This window comes from Aquarana catesbeiana, linkage group LG11, assembly GCF_042186555.1.
Source record: "Aquarana catesbeiana isolate 2022-GZ linkage group LG11, ASM4218655v1, whole genome shotgun sequence".
Classification (NCBI taxonomy): domain Eukaryota; kingdom Metazoa; phylum Chordata; class Amphibia; order Anura; family Ranidae; genus Aquarana; species Aquarana catesbeiana.
The window spans coordinates 77172754-77184760 of NC_133334.1; the positions used below are offsets into that span (position 1 = coordinate 77172754).

At 44.2% G+C, this 12007-nt stretch overlaps 1 protein-coding gene across 2 annotated transcripts in view; it reads left to right on the forward strand.

Annotated features, from left to right (window-relative positions):
* Positions 1 to 268: 268 nt before the first annotated feature.
* SYT12 (synaptotagmin 12) overlaps positions 269 to 12007 on the forward strand; it is a 170354-nt gene continuing 158615 nt past the window's right edge. Inside the window, exon 1 of one of the 2 annotated variants that reach the window (XM_073604557.1) lies at positions 269 to 648. The gene's annotated coding sequence lies outside the window, so the exon portion shown is untranslated. Of the gene's footprint in view, positions 649 to 2836; positions 2937 to 12007 lie in introns of those variants that run through there. The other variant, XM_073604558.1, reaches the window with a different exon arrangement.

Genomic DNA, 12007 nt, shown 5'->3' on the forward strand with positions numbered 1-12007 from the left:
TCATTTTTTTCATTCAAGAAAAAATTTCCATCCTGCTCCTTCTATTTTTGTCACTACAGTGGAGAATTATCTTTGATTTGACCTTATTGACTATTAAAAATCAAACAAATATTCTACAAATGAAAAATTGTGAACAAAATACTGCTAGTGTATACCCAGCTGACCTGGAATGCAACAAAAATGCGATGCAGTACTGTGCTTGTGCAAGCCTCTCAGGACTTGAAGGGATGCTCCAGTTATTTAACAATATGACGTTGTGCCGTTCAGTTGCTGCATCTGTTCTGCTGCAGAAGCGAGCGCAGCGCTGACACTCGGTGGGATCGTGTGGATGGAGGGGGATGCCTCCTCCAGTGTTTATTCCCCAGGATCTTCCTCTGTGATTTCCCTATACTAGTGGTTCCAGGGGTGGGACTTCTGCAGTCAGTAGGAGGGCTTGAATGAATGCAGTGTGAAGCATCTCCTCTCCATCCCCAGTGTGGTGGTACCCAGTGTAGAGCCCTGTGTGTCTCTGGGATGAGGGGGGCTGACATGTCCCTTGCCTGCTGGATGATGGCTGTGTACAGGAGGACCCATCCACACACACACTGCCTGTAACAAGCCAAAAGCATCTCTGCACTTTCATTATTCCTGCAGCAAACTCTCAGTAAGGTAAGGTGAGCCTTCCCTCACAACTCTGTCCTTCTTCGACCCAAAACATCGCTCACAACTTAGTACATTGTTACCCACCGACACGTCACTCTGTGTATGGATACATTATAGACGTCGTCCCTGGTTTAGATTTCCATGTGTACATGCAATGCATTGTTTATGTGTGTTGCTTGTCAACCTTTGATATGTATATAATATATTGGTATATATGTGTGTATATTGTATGTGTTTTATATATACGTGTGTGTGTGTGTGGTACTTATAATAGAAACAGTTATTTATTTTTAAACAATGAATTATGAATTCACAAGCATATACACGTAAGTATAACGACATACAATATCCCACCCGCACTTCTTTGTATGTGCACCTAAATAAGTGTGTGCATTTGCAAATAAGAGAATGCAACTATTTATACGCACTGTGTGTATGTATGTATGTGTATATGTGTGTGTGTGTATGTGTGTGTGTGTGTGTGTGTGTATGTATGTGTATATGTTTGTGTGTGTGTGTGTGTGTGTATATATGTGTGTGTGTGTATGTGTATATGTTTGTGTATATGTGTGTATGTGTAATTGTGTGTGCATGTGTATGTGTTTGTGTGTATACTTTGTGTGTGTGTGTATATGTTTGTGTGTATATATATATATATATATATATATATATATATATATATATATATGTGTGTGTGTGTATGTGTATATGTGTAATTGTGTAATTGTGTGTGCGTGTGTATGTGTTTATGTGTGTGTGTATATGTGTGTGTGTGTGTATGTGTATATGTTTGCGTGTATGTGTGTAATTGTGTGTGCATGTGTATGTGTTTGTGTGTATACTTGTGTGTGTGTATGTGTATATGTTTGTCTGTGTATATGTGTGTGTATGTGTATATGTTTGTGTCTGTGTGTGTATATATGTGTGTGTTTGTGTGTGTATACGTGTGTGATTGTGAATGTGTTTGTGTGTGTATACATGTGTGTGTGCGTATATATTTGTGTGTGTGAGTGCGAGTTTGCGAGTGTATATGTGTGTGTGTGAATGTATGTGTCTGTGTGTGTATGTATTCATATGTGTGTGTATATATGTGTCTGTATGTGTGTGGTTATATGTATATATGTGTGTGTGTTTGTGTGTATATATGTGTATAAGTGTGTGTGTATATATTTGTGTGTGAGCGCAAGTTTGCGAGTGTATATGTGTGTGTGTGTGTGAATGTATGTGTCTGTGTGTGTATGTATGCGTATGTGTGTATATGTGTGTGGTTGTGTGTGTATACGTGTGTGTGTGTTTGTGTGTATATATGTGTATACGTGTGTATATATTTTTGTGTGTCAGTGCAAGTTTGCGAGTGTATATGCATGTGTGTGAGTGTATGCGTCTGTGTGTATATGTATGCATGTGTGTGTGTGTGTGTGTGTGTGTATAAATGTGCACACACACATATATATATATATATATATATATATATATATATATATATATATATATATATATATATGCACTTACATACATACACAACACACACACATGTACATATACATACACACACATATACACACATATGCATGTACATACACACACATACATAAACACACACACATGTACATATACATACACACACATATACACACATATGCATGTACATACACACACATACATAAACACACACACACACTTATGTATTTGTCTTCATTCATATATTGTATAAGTATTGGCAGCAGTGTACAGTTTGTCTTCTAGATGTCTAGTATAGGAGGTAAATCCCCACCATGACTGTGATTGTTAGATCAAGTTGCTTCTCCCATAGGTACGTTATCTTTATAACCTCTGAAGCACTACAGAATGTGTTGATATTATGTAAATCAATAATCTATACAAGGGAAGACTTTGGTATATTCTATAATGTGGAATTGTGTCCTGATTCATTGTGCACTTTTGGGGTTAGCAATAGTTTTTATCTTGTAAAGCAGATGTGACTTCATAGAGCAAAGATTTAAAAAATCATTTCCCTCTCCTCTCTAGGTGTTGGAGGCAAATTTGCCAAGCAGGGGAAATGTTCTACACCTTATGGAGATTCTCTGACTATGGCAGAATTAACTCCTAATATCCATCTCTGCCCTGCAAATGGGGAAATGAATCACATTGCAGTAGGGGATCCTTTTCTTTATTTGCTACAACTATCTAGGACTGCATTAAAACAAAAGGGGGGGATCAGACTCTTATGTAATTACATTGAGTGTGCTGGGCTGCAGATACTAAGTTCAAGTGAAGTTCTAGTCAAGGAAATGGTAAGTTTTATTAAAGTATGTTTAGGTATACATGTTAACCGCTTTAGCCAGGGAAGATTTTCCCCTCTTCCTGACCAGAGCACTTTTTGCGATTCGGCACTGCGTCGCTTTAACTGACAATTGCGCGGTTATGCGGCGTTCCACCCAAACAAAATTGACATCCTTTTTTTCCCAGAAATAGAGCTTTCTTTTGGTGGTATTTTATCACCTCTGCGGTTTTTATTTTTTGCGCTATAAACAAAAAAAGAGCGACAATTTTGAAAAAAACGCATTATTTTTTACTTTTTGCTATAATATATATTTTACTTTTTTTTACTTTTTGCTATAATAAATATCCCCCAAAAATATATAAAAAAAACTATTTATTTCCTCGGTTTAGGCCGATGTGTATTCTTCTACATATTTTTGGTAAATTGCAATAAGCATATATTGATTGGTTTGCACAAAAGTTATAGCGTCTACAAAATGGGGATAGTTTTATGGCATTTTTATTATTAATTTTTTATTCACTAGTTATGGCGGACACGTTGGACAATTTTGACACATTTTGACACATTTTTGGGACCATTGGCATTTATACAGCGATCAGTGCTATAAAAATGCATTGAATACTGTAAAAATGTCACTGGCAGTGAAGGGGTAACACTAGAGGGCGATCAAGGGGTTAATGTGTTCCCTAGTGTGTGTTCTAACTGAAGGGGGGAGGGGACTGTGTAGGGGAGATGACAGATCGCTGTTCATACTCTGTATGAACAGACAATCTGGCTCTTCTCCCCTCGGAGAATCGGAAACTGTGTGTTTACACACACAAATCCCGGTTCTCCGTGTGTCAGCGGCGATTGCTGGAGCCCGCCTGTGATCGTGACGCCCCCTAGTGGCCACAGGACGAAGCGACGTTACATAACGTCATTTCGCCCTGCCGTGCCACTCTGCCGCAGTACTGCGGCAGCTGGTTGGTAAGTGGTTAAAGGGATCCGCTTGTTATGATTAATCTTATGACATCTTTGGCTTGCCGGCTGTGATTGACAGTAGTGGGAGCCAATGGCTGCCTGAGCCAGTGAAGAGGGAGAGACCCGGGAGAGCTGCTGCTCTTGTGCACATCACTGGATCGAGCTGGGGCTCAGGAAAGTGTTGGGGGGGGGGGGGGGGCTGCTGCACACAGAAGGCTTTTTACCTTCATGCATAGAATGCATGGAGGTAACCAACCTTAAGCCTTTAGAACCACTTTAAGCCAGCAGAGGCTTCCAGTATTTGATTCAATAATTGATAAACATAGGTCCCACATTCAAAATTAGGACGCCACATTGTATTCAGACAGCCCGTTGCACTATGGATAATGAGTGATAATATTTTGTATCAGTAGAAGATTCGGTAAGACAGAATCCTCTGTCTGAATTCTTTGGCTAATTAAAAACTGTTCCTTATAGTTAGCGCAGAGATAACATTGTACAGTGGAACTTGGATTACAAGCATAATCCGTTCCAGGAGAATGCTTGTAATCCAAAGCACTCACATATCATTCCCCATAGAAGTCAATGGAAACGAAGATAATTTGTTCTGCATTGACTTCTATTACATGCAATACCGCATGTGGCCAGAGGTGGGGGTTGGGGGGCGCCGGAGAGCCTCCGAAATACTCAGGGACAGCTCGGCTGAACTCGGAAAGGCTCGGAAACACTCGGGAATGGAGTATTTCCAAGTGTTTCCGCGTATTTCCGAGTGGTTCCAAGTATTTCCAAACCGTTCCGAGTGTCACCGGCGCCTCTGCACCTCTGGCCAAATGTGGTACTGCACACCCCATTAGCTTGAATTCTGCTCATTTTGCAAGACAACACTCGCAAACCGAGTCAGAATTTAAAAAGAAAAGTTGCTCGTCTTTCAAAACGCTTGTTACTCGTTAACCAAGGTTCCACTGTACTCATAAGCAGTCCATTAGACAAGCAATAAACAGATATGTCAGCTAAAAAAACTACCACTATTGGTCTGGTTATACAAAAACCCTTTTGAACTGCATGCTTTGAGCTGACCATATACTAGTAAATATTTGAATGAATGTTTGTGTGAACATTATTAGTACATTTGAAGACTTGTCGAATGATGTTCAAAAGTATTCCAAAATTCTGTTTGCTTTTAAGAGTCGATTAATTGTCATTGGAAGGAAATATGCCATTATTGGTGTCAGTGTAAAGAATAGTGTTGCATTGTTGGTACCAGTGGGAAGACTAGTGCCCCGTCCTTGGTGTCATTGGAATTATGCCCCATCATTGGTGTCAGTGAAAAGAATGGTGCCACATCATTGGTGTCAGTGAAAAGAATGGTGCCACATCATTGGTGTCAGTGGGAGGAATAGTGCCTCATCCTTGGTGTCATTGGGGGTAATTATTCCCCATCATTGGTGTCATTGGAAAAAATGGTGTCACATTGTTGGTGTCAGTGGGATAAATGCCTTGTATCAGTGAGAGTAATAGTACCCCAAGGGCTGAATAAAGACAAGTAAAGAGCCATACCCGGCCCATGGGCCCCTGTTTGGAGACTACTGCTCTAGAAGTCTGAAATCACTGAAGTAGAACCTGCTACTGCAGTGATCTCCACTAGCTTCCAGGTTCCATGTCAAGAGGCTGCTGTATTCTAAACACAGGAGGTCAGCACTGGCACCATTCAGAGATTGTTTTGCATTTCCTCAATGAATGCAAAGCCTCTTCTGATTGGATTAGGCATAGAGGCAGGCCAGTGATGTCACACTCTTTACCTCGTCCAATCAGAGAATGTTTTGCATTCATTGAGAAAATACAAAGCATTCTTGGACAGCGTTTGTGCCGAGCAGGCGACCTCCAGTCTTCACAATGCAGCAGGGCAGCTGTTCAGCATGGGTTCTGGAATCTAGTGGAGATCACTGGAGTAAAGGTGTCTAATACAGTGATTTCCAATTCCAGAGCAGGGGTCTCCAAACTTTCTAAACAAGGGGCCAGTTTACTGTCCTTCAGACTTTAGGGGGCTGGAGTAGCCAGTGGGAGTAGAGATTGTCCTGGCGTCAGTGGAAGTAAACAATAAATCTTCGCTATAGGGGGGAGGAATGGTGCCCCATCATTGGTGTTAGTGAGAGGAATAGTGCCCCATTGTTGGTGTCAGTGGGAGGAATAGTGCCCCATCATTGGTGTTAGTGAGAGGAATAGTGCCCCATTGTTGGTGTCAGTGAGAGGAATCGTGCCCCATTGTTGGTGTCAGTGGGAAGAATAGTGCACCATTGTTGGTGTCAGTGGGAGGAATAGTGCCCCATTGTTGGTGTCAGTGGGAGGAATAGTGCCCCAGTGTTGGTGTCAGTGAGAAGAATAGTGCCCCATTGTTGGTGTCAGTGGGAGGAATAGTGCCCCATTGTTGGTGTCAGTGGGAGGAATAGTGCCCCATTGTTGGTGTCAGTGGGAGGAATAGTGCCCCATTGTTGGTGTCAGTGGGAGGAATAGTGTCCTGTTGTTGGTGTTCGTGGGAGAAATAGTGCTTCATCATTTGTGTCAATAGCGGGAATTATGCCCCATTGTTGGTGTCAGTGGGAGGAATAGAGCCCCATCACTGGTGTCAGTAGCAGGCAGGGCTGCTGTTAGAAATCACAGCGCCCCATACAGCCTACCTGACATAACCCCATACCCCCATCTGAAAGTGACCGAGGACAAAGATTTATCAGTCCTTTTCTCTGTATCCTCAACTGCACAGATGAATGGATAGGAAATACTCTGAGGCTTCCTGCTCATTCACAAACTGATGCATAGTAAACACAGTTTACTATGCTTCCGTAAAGAATAGACACAGGGGTGATTGGTACCGATCGCTCACTGTGTTCATTCAGGAAAGGAATGAGCCAGTAAATGACATATTTACTGCCCCCTTTCTCTGCTCTCCATCTTGAAACACCACCCTGTGTACCCGCAGCAGCTGCTGGCGGGAGAAGAGAGGAGGGAAGCTGGTAGCGCTTTGGGGGGAAGGGGCACATGGGGGACCTGGACAGCAGATTGAAGGTGTGTATGTGCTAGAACCAATCCCCCTGCAACCAGAGGGGGAAAAAAGAAAAGGAGAAGCTGGCAGCGCTGCAGGGGGAGGTAGAAGAGGATCGGTGTCTACAATAAGGCAGTACAGCCAGACCTCGTGCTCAACATCAAACTGATGGAGCCCAGGCCCGGTACAGGAGGGCTGGCTGTACTGTCTTATGAGCAGTCCTGCTAGCAGGAATTGTGCCCCACTGTTGGTGTCAGAGGAAGGAATAGTGTCTTGTATCAATGGAAGGAAAAGGGTGTTCCAAGGGCCAGATAAAGACAAGCAAGGGACCACATCTGGACCCCGGGCTTCAGTTTGGAGACCACTGTTCTAGAGGAATCCCAAAGGTATTGACAGTGGAAGGTATACAATACCTGTGGGATTCCTCTAGAACAGTGGTCTCCAAACTGAAGCCCGGGGTCCAGATGTGGTCCCTTGCTTGTCTTTATCTGGCATAGTTACATTAACCCACCCTGGACCAATATACCTAGGAAAAATATCTATACCTGGAAATTTGGCTTTAAAGCGGAGTTCCACCCAAAAATGGAGGTGACCCCCTGACATGCCACATTTGGCATGTCATTTTTTTTGGGGGGGGGGGGGTACCCTCTTTTTAGAAGGTCCAAGCTGCAGTATTTGTAGCTGCTGACTTTTAATTTTTTTTTTAAGCGGAACTCCGCCTTAAGAAGTCTTTTGAAAAGTGTTGTCTTGATGGACCTTTAAATGCGGCGAACTGCAGTCACCTACAACACCCAATCAGAAGTCATCTTTCACGTTTCTGAGCTAAATTGATGAGAAATCATATGTGATAGCTTGCTATAAATATCAGGAGCTCATTGATCGCTACTGATGCTCCTTTGTTGTGCACTTTGTCCATGTCAAATTGTGTTTATGCCTTTGTGAATGTGAGGTTTTTAAAGTGTTATTGCAGTAGACGGCGGGAAGCTGGCTTGTTTGGTTGTGCTGTAGGAATCTGAGAACAGCTCACAACTGTGAGTTATATAGTCAGTGAAAATGTAGGTCATCCTGCTTTGAAGGGAAAATCAGAACACAAGGGAGCAATGTCTGGATGAACTGTGGATAAATGTGAGATATCTCAGCCTGCTCTAGTATATTAAGCTTGCTGCGGGCATGATACACCATCTTAGCCCACTCTGAGGGTCAAAGAAAACATGCCCGAGCATTTAACCATTTCACTATCAGTGCCAGCAGCAAAATGTTTTTTGCCTGTGTAGCCTCCCTGGTGATATGATTATGCCAGATTTTTGAATCTCAAAGCGGTACAATTATTTTGTATGGAAATTTGGCGTTTTATATTGTAGGCCTGTAATTCTAAGTAATAACACAATTAAATCTGTCCAAACAAGAGTCTAGTAGACATCCCGGGTATGATGAAGTTTGAAATACGAAATCATAAATTATAATATAATAAATAACTATAAATAATTATAAAAAATAATAATATATTAATAATAAAATGAATTTCCTTACGATTCACTATCGCTGAATTCTGCATGTTCTCATTTACTATCGCTGTGTTCTAGCTGGTCTTAAAGCAGAGTTCCACCCAAACGTAGAACTTCCGCTTTAAGCACTCCTCGCCCCCTGACATGCCACATGTGGCATGTCATTTTTTTTTTTGGGGGGGGGGGGGGTGTACCCTTTTTTTCGTGGGACTTCCTGTCCCACTTCCTCCTTCCTGTTCTTGGTCCCTAGGTGACTCCTCCTTTCCCCCTCGGTGGCCCCTCCCTGCCAGCAATCTTCTGGGACACATCACAGGTCCCAGAAGATTGGCTGGCCAATAGCAGAGTGCAGCGTGACTCGCGCATGCATTGTGCACGCCCGGACGTGAAGCTGTAAGCTGTCACAGCTGGGTGCCCACAGTTGCTATGATGGCACCGGGGAGAGGAGCGAGGCTCCGTGCGGCCACATCACTGGACCGTGGGACAGGTGAGTGTCGGTTTATTAAAAGTCAGCAGCTATGCTTTTTGTAGCTGCTGACTTTTAATAAACTAAAAAACGGGTGGAACTCTGCTTTACACTGCTTTTGACGTAAAGGGAGACTTCTTGGTTGCTATGGACATTCTCAAGTTTCCAGGCAGAAAGATCAGTATATATTATATAGGAGTGCATGCAGGGCACTGGACAAAGCGATAGGGACAAAAGGGAGGTGAAATGATTTGATAGAGTAATGTAATCTGTAAGATTACTGTGTACTGTATGTGTTTTGTTTTTGTACTTTTTGAATTCGCGGCCAGGCTCCGCCCCCGTGCGTCACGACGCTCACAGGGAACGGAGCCCGGAACACAGAGCATCGGGCGGAGGACACAGCGGGGGGGGGGGGACATCGCAGGATCCTGGGGACAAGGTAAGTATGCTATACCTGGATTCAATGCAATCCTGAGTGTGGCTCTGAGTTACCGCTAATGGTACTGAAATTTAACCCCAAGCCACACTCGGGAATACCGCCTGGAGGGTTAAAGTGGTATTGAACCCAAACCAAAAATTTTATACATTGCAGCTTACCAATCATTAGATGCGGTGGCTGCATTTGTTTTCTTTTTTAAAACTTTTTCCCTCTGTTTTCACCTGGTGATCTGGCCAGTAACACACCTCCTGTATTAGAGTGCCTGAATAAAGGGGCACAGGGGGGGCAGTAGACAGCAGCATTGTCAGTCTGGGGAGAGGAGAGTGTTAGACACAGGGATTTTTTTCAGCAGGAACGTGGGGGAACACAGTTCTGACACCTCCAGCACTGAATATACAGTATGTAAGGGCAAGGGGTGCTGCGGTGTGCTGGAGGGTCAATTGATACTGGATGCTGAGGGATCTATTGTTGCTGGGGGATCAGTTGTTGTTGGGAGAGATCTACTGTTGAGGGAGGGGTTTGTTTGACGCTGGCTGCTGGGGATCAGTTGTTGTTGGGAGGGATCTACTGTTGAGGGAGGTGTCTGTTTGATGCTGGCTGCTGGGGGTCAGTTTTTTGTGGGAGGGATCTACTGATGAGGGAGGTGTCTGTTTGATGCTGGCTGCTGGGGATCAGTTGTTGTTAGGAGGGATCTACTGTTGAGGGAGGTGTCTGTTTGATGCTGGCTGCTGGGGGTCAGTTGTTGTTGGGAGGGATCTACTGTTGAGTGAGGTGTCTGTTTGATGCTGGCTGCTGGGGGGATCAGTTGTTGTTGGGAGGGATCTACTGTTGAGGGAGGTGTCTGTTTGATGCTGGCTGCTGGGGGTCAGTTTTTTGTGGGAGGGATCTACTGATGAGGGAGGTGTCTGTTTGATGCTGGCTGCTGGGGGGATCAGTTGTTGTTGGGAGGGATCTACTGTTGAGGGAGGTGTCTGTTTGATGCTGGCTGCTGGGGGTCAGTTTTTTGTGGGAGGGATCTACTGATGAGGGAGGTGTCTGTTTGATGCTGGCTGCTGGGGATCAGTTGTTGTTGGGAGGGATCTACTGTTGAGGGAGGTGTCTGTTTGATGCTGGCTGCTGGGGATCAGTTGTTGTTGGGAGGGATCTACTGTTGAGGGAGGTGTCTGTTTGATGTTGGCTGCTGGGGGGATCAGTTGTTGCTGGGAGGGATCTACTTAGGGTTGCCACTTTTTCTTCAGGCCAAACCCAAACACTTTAGTGGCGCACGGCAACATGTTTTTTTAGTAAACACTATAGGATAACAGACCTGGGACACCTTTGGGCACTCCAAAGAGAATAGTAATGTGGCGTGCATCGGGGAAAGAGATTCACCCATTCATGGTCCTGTACTGAGCCACATTTTTATCTGAATAATGTGTCCGGGTTTCAGGTGGACTGAAACCTGGACATATGATTCAAAACCAGACTGTCCGGGTGAATCCTGGACAGGTAGCGACCCTAGATCTGCTGTTGAGGGAGGGGTCTATTGTTGCTGGATGATTGTGGGCATATTGATGCTGCCTGCTGGGAGATGTATTGTTGCTGACTGGGGGTATTTTCATTGGGGGGGGCTTATGTTGCTGGGGGATCTGTTTTACTGCCTTTTTTGTTACCATTCACAAATTCCACACAAATTACTTAGTACCACAAAATGATACTTGGTTCTGTATTCCCTAGAAGGGGTGGAACTAGGAGGTGGGTGGGGGGTCGAACCATGGGAAGGTGCTCGGAGGTGGGTAGTGGGTGGAGACAAGAGGTGACGCTGAAGGGTGGGTAGTACCTATACCTATTCTCTAAGAAAAAAAGCCCTGGTTAGACATACTAACAGATTTTAATACACTAACAAATTGAAGCCATACTCCAGCTTACACTTTATAATCAGTTACAGCACATGTGTCAAACACAAGGCCGAATCTAGCCTGCCAGGCCATTTCATGTGGCCTTCGCACCTCCCCTGCAGCTGCACACAACCCCCTCACCTCCAGACCCATCTTGTCTCAGCAGTTGGCAGCAGAGAGGAGGACAGGATTCCTCCACCAGATCCTGCACTTCAATGTGCAGCCTCGTCTCCGTCTTCCCTGGTCTCAGCATTTAGCAGATTCTGGCAACTGACTCCAACCCTCCTCTGGTCCTCCTCCAGACCTTGCACTTCTGCATCCCAGCGCCGCCCTCAGCTTCCTCCTGGCAGCAGCACAAGATAAGAAGGGTGCGCTGTGATGTAAGGGATGGTGGGGGACTCTTGTTTTATGATGATGAAGGGGCTCTTGACAGCTGATGTATGGGGGGAGTTAGGTGCTCTGGACATTTAGTCTTACAGATACAACCGGCCCTTAGATAGCAACCATAATGCTGATGTGGCCCGCGATCAAATTGAGTTTGACACCCCTGAGTTACAGCAACAGTTTTTTTTTCCTTTTGGGATAAAGGTTTTACATAAATAAATAAAAGCTGATCACTGTAAGCAACCCTGTTAGTGTTAAATGGTTTGTCCCATCCCTGTAAACTGATAAATCTGGAAGAGAGCTTGTTCTTTTGAAAAACAATGGACTTAGTGGCTGGATCACCAGATGAAAATGGAAGAAAGAAAGCCTAAAAAAGAAAACTGATGCAGCCACCACAACTAAAAATTGATAAGCTG